A 5,820-nucleotide genomic window follows, 5' to 3' on the forward strand; every position below is an offset into this window, starting at 1 on the left:
TATATGTATATATATTATACATATGAATATGTATATATTATACATATGTATATATATGTATATATATATATGTATATATATTATACATATGTATATACATGTATATATATATTATACATGTATATATATGTATATATATTATACATATGTATATATATGTATATATTCTACATATGTATATATATATTATACATATGTATATATATGTATATATATTATACATATGTATATATATATTATACATATGTATATATATGTATATATATTATACATATGTATATATATATTATACATATGTATATGTATATATATATTATGCATATGTATATATATATATTATATATATGTATATATATGTATATATATATTATGCATATGTATATATATATATTATACATATGTATATATATATATTATACATATGTATATATGTGTATTATACATATGTATATATATGTATACATATTTATATATATGTATATATATATATTATACATATGTATATATATGTATATATATTATATATATTTATATATTATACATATATATGCATGTATATATATATGTGTTATATTTTGTTAGATATGTTTGCTTAGATTAAAATATTTTTGTGTATGAACGGTTGATTAAATTATAAACTACATAAATTGCATAATTCTGTATTTATTATTAAAACAATTAAAGTGGATTCTTGTCAAATTTAACTTACTCCTCATACTGTTATATATATATATATATATATATATATATATATATATATATATATATATATATGTATATATATAATTTTAATGAGATTAGAACAATAGTCTAAAGAGCTGAGTGTATTTCAATGTAACAGTGAAATTACTAGTTTAATTAAAATACAGGAAAAAGAAAGTGCTCGTTGTAATTTAAATATATAATAAGCTCGATAGGTAAATATCCTAGAGCTCATTCAATATTAAGTAAGGCAGATGTATCTTTTAATTTTTCGTGAAAAATTAAAAGATACGTCTGCCTTACTTTTAATGCTAGGTTTATTTATGGTGTCTTTAAATTTAACAAAAACCCTTCCAAATTTGCTGACGAGGAGACCTTGCTTATTAAAAAACTATATGTAATTATTGTATGTAACTTGATGTCTACCACAATAAAAAGCATTGTTTTCCGAAACGATCGTACAGATAATTGATTTTGTTGTTGTTCCTTCTTATGAAACGGATTTTTAATTTAATTATAATTTTATTTTTAAATTTTAAATTATTAATCAAATTACTTTATATAGTGTATGACTGGTCGATTTAAATAAATAATTAATAATGTACCTTTCATTAACTGACACTTGCATAATTCACTATTAACGTATTAAGTCCCGAATCTCACTGTGGAATCTTGTTTTACACAAAGAAATGATAGAAACATTGTACGAAGATTTTAAAGTCACGTTCATTTCTTTGAGTTTTTTATAAAAATTCCAAATACGTTTTCTGTTCCAGGAAAAAAAAAAACAATTAAATTACCCCCCTCCTCCCCAACTTAGAGTGCTTTCCTTTTCTTGTTTTATTTCTCTTTCAGCTAATTTTAAATTTTCCGCGGAAGATTGGTACGCTATGTGAGAAGGCAGCTTGCTAGGTGAAGCAAGCCGTCGTTTATGCTACCGCACACGCACATAGTATAAACGGAAGCTGTAAAATGGTAGAAAGTAGTTTGTGGATTCAGGAGTTAATACCATGCAAACGGTAAAATTTCCCCCGGTTCGAGTATTAGATTAGTTGTCAGCGACCTCGATTAACCCTAAAAAAACAAATTAGAGTGGTCGGTGTTCTGGTGTAAACGTATCTGAATATTTACCAAATCAAGATATCAGATTGAAAAACTATATTTTAAAGAGTTTATTTTTCGGAGATTCATCCCTTTTTGTTTACGTTTGTCATAAAGCATGACGTCATCAATATTTTACATTGGATTACAATAAAATAAACTTTTTTTATGTTTAAAATTAATTTGTAAAGTTATTGAATTGAATTAGATTTTTTCAAAAGTGTAAAATAAAGAAAATAATCTTACCTTTCATTCCAGGAATTTAATACGAAAAAAAAAAAATGCGGGATGAATACGTTTTTTCTTTTGTGTTCAAAACAGAACATTTTTTTTGTTTGTTAGAATTTCTTTAGTAAATTGATACAACTCTTTTTGTGTGTGCCCAATTCATTAAGAAATAAAATATATGAAAATATGAAAGAATCAAAATTAAAAGATGAAAAACGATTTAAACATGAAATTATTTAAAAAGAACATCAACTGCTGAAAGGCAACGAACTTAGGCCATCTTAACACGGTGTAATCATTATTTCGTTCCTTTTGTAAAAATATCCGTTCATTAGTTAAGAGTGCCAAATTGTTTTCCTATTAAGTTTGGATAATATTTCCTCATTCCTAATACAAAATAATTGAGGAATAATAATGCAGAAGAATAGGCGACTCGAAGTCCACGGCAAACAGTGACAAATGAAAACAAAATTCGCATTATACTTAATTAGTTACTGCATAAAATATTAAATGATACATTATTGTTTTATTATTTAGACTTTGTTTTTAGTATAATATGTAATATATATTGATTTTTGGGCAGATTTGCTGTTTAGTTGTACAAATAGCCTCGAACTCTATTATCACAAAAGGGCACGTTGGGTCGACACCGACACACACAGCGCTTAATGTAAACCATGTTGTTTACAAATATAAAAAAAGAAGAAATAGTGAAATATAAAGTTTTAAAATGATTAAATGTGTTTTATTTTAGAATTTGAAATTTTGGTAAATTTTTAGATTAGGTCCACCTCCACCTCTACAATTTTCTTTGAAATTACGATTTTTAAAGGTTTTCGACTATGCTGAATACGGAAACCGGATTGAAATTTTGCAGAAGTAAGTAGTTATCGAGATATAAAAAGTTGTGTTATGCATTGTAATCTTTGGCGGCCATCCTTTTTACGCGCGTGTATGTGCGTCATAAACAAATCTACGCCACCAAAGAATACAATGCATAAAACAACTTTTTTTTTTTTTTATCTCGATAACTAATTATTTCTACATAATTTCAATGCGATTTCCGTATCCAGCATAGTCGAAAACCCATTCAAGTCGTCATTTAAAAGAAAATTGTGGAGGTGGACCTAATCTAAAAATTTACCAAAATTTTTATTTTATCGTTTAAAATTTTAAATATTGACCAATACAAATTAGACGTTGACGTTGGCTTACAAAAAATAAAAATAATAATAATAATAATAATAATAATAATAATAATAATAATAATAATAATATATGTTATAGAGTGAATTCAAAATAATAATAATAATAATAATAATAATAATAATAATAATAATATATGTTATAGAGTGAATTCAAAATAATAATAATAATAATAATAATAATAATAATAATAATATATGTTATAGAGTGAATTCAAAATAATAATAATAATAATAATAATAATAATAAATAAATAATAATAATAATAATAATAATATATATGTTATAGAGTGAATTCAAAATAATAATAATAATAATAATAATAATAATAATAATAATAATAATAATAATATATATATGTTATAGAGTGAATTCAAAATAATAATAATAATAATAATAATAAGTATAATATATATGTTATAGAGTGAATTCAAAATAATAATAATAATAATAATAATAAGTATAATATATATGTTATAGAGTGAATTCAAAATAATAATAATAATAATAATAATAATAATAATAATAATAATAATAATATATATATGTTATAGAGTGAATTCAAAATAATAATAATAATAATAATAATAATAAGTATAATATATATGTTATAGAGTGAATTCAAAATAATAATAATAATAATAATAATAAGTATAATATATATGTTATAGAGTGAATTCAAAATAATAATAATAATAATAATAATAATAATAATAATAATAATAATAAATAAATAAATAATGAAAGATAAAAATTAAAACTTCATCTTGCATTCTTTCTTTTTTATTATTTGTAAACAACGCAAATAATTTAAATTAAATTTTAATCATAGGATTACATTTTCAATAAACACGTAAATATAAACAAACGTTTGTTTATAGTAAGCGCTATATACCGGTGTCGACCCAACGTGTCCCTTTTTGTGATAATACGGTTCGAGGCTATTTGTACAACTAAACAGCAAATCTGCCGATTTTTCTTTAATTTTTATTTCGTTCCTTATATAGAAATGTCCGTTCATTAGATAAATTGTTTTCCTATCAAGTTTAGGTTATATGTGTCCATGCATAAAATTAATATTAAAAGAGTGGCAATCCGGCATATTTCGTGGTAATGTTGAAGATTCGACTTTCTTTGTTTACTGTTGAGAAAACTTGAAGCACTTACCTGCGACTCTCAGGAAGAGCGGCAGCAAAAGCCTTTCGTGTGGGTGATGACTATTTTTATATTGGTAGTTGTTACGTTTAACTTATTTGATTGGCTAACTGGATTATAAGAGGGATGGAGTGAACTGAATTTTGGTTATGATTTCAGTTTGGGATTGGAGTTGAAGGAAATTGAATCGTTACCCTTATTACCAGACCGACAAGGTTCTACAATTTTTACCTAGTCACAGGTCGCAACAAACCATTGTTGCAAAATCCTTGTTAACCTCTACCTTTCAGTGGAGAAAGTTTCCACATTACAAAGCCATTTAGTGGAAGTAACGTCCGACATATTTTTTTAGTTACGGATGACCAAAACCGTATAGAATGAACCTTTATTTGAACTTAATAGACTGTTTTGTTTTGTTTTGTTTGTTGTATTTATTAACGGTACTCATGCAGAGTGATCCGTGCTGAAATAATATTATTATTTTAAAAAGGCATTCTTAACATGGGGAGGGGAGGGTGTTTTGTACCTATTCTGTACTTTTACCTTAAAATTGAATAATAATAATAAAAAAAATATCATAAAACTTTAATTAAACGTGGAAATACGATCTAAAAACTAGCGCGGATCCGGATCACTCTCTGCATTAGCACCAAAGTGTGTTGTAAAGTTCAAATAAAGTTTATAATGTACCTATTTACAGTGCCTCCCCACGAGACAGAGTTAGACACCAGGGTCGTTTTTTAATGTGGAGAAAAGGTACAAAAATAAAAATTGTCTCGGTCGTGAAGGATTTCTCCTCCACCGAAAGAGAACAAGAAATAGAAGTGCAGCATCTGAAGAACAGATACTACACTTTGATCTTGTCCCGAAGGCCAAAAACACCTCGTTTTTTTTTTTTGTTTTTTTTTTTTTTTAATAAAACTAACTTTAATTTCAAAATTTCGATATCGAGATTTACCTAACTTTTATTATAACAGTTAGGTAAACGTTCATTAACATATTAATGGGGTAAAACAGTTCATAAATCTAAAAAAAAAAGAAGAAAAAAAGTCCATCAAGTTCAAATAAAGATTGTTTAAATAAAACTTCTAAAAAAAAAAAAAAGGGTTGGTCATCCGTAGCTAAAAATATGTTGGACGTCACTTCCGTCAAATGGCTTTGTAAACAAAGGAAGGCGAATCTTCAACATTTGTTTTGTGTGTCCAATTTAGTATATATATATATATATATATATATATATATATATATATATATATACACACACACACACTAGCTGTACCCGGCCACGCGTTGCTGTGGCTCAGTTTGTTAAAATGGAACACATGTGAAAGTAGAGAAAAGTTTGATTCTGTTTTTCAATAGAATGTACAAATTATTTTTTTTAACAGATATTAAGAAAATACTTCCATCATTAATTATGCAAAAAAA

The 5,820-nt window shown here is 24.9% G+C and overlaps 1 long non-coding RNA gene across 1 annotated transcript in view; it reads right to left on the reverse strand.

Moving 5' to 3' along the window:
* The window catches only part of LOC145240177 (uncharacterized), a 31,547-nt gene extending 29,245 nt beyond the window's left edge, over nucleotides 1-2,302 (reverse strand). The window contains exon 1 of the long non-coding RNA XR_013862506.1: nucleotides 2,050-2,302. This is a non-coding gene — a long non-coding RNA (uncharacterized LOC145240177). The remainder of the gene's footprint in view (nucleotides 1-2,049) is intronic.
* Nucleotides 2,303-5,820: the final 3,518 nt, after the last annotated feature.

Source organism: Euprymna scolopes, chromosome 19 (assembly GCF_053919585.1).
Source record: "Euprymna scolopes isolate OS-2025 chromosome 19, ASM5391958v1, whole genome shotgun sequence".
Taxonomy (NCBI): Eukaryota; Metazoa; Mollusca; class Cephalopoda; order Sepiida; family Sepiolidae; genus Euprymna; species Euprymna scolopes.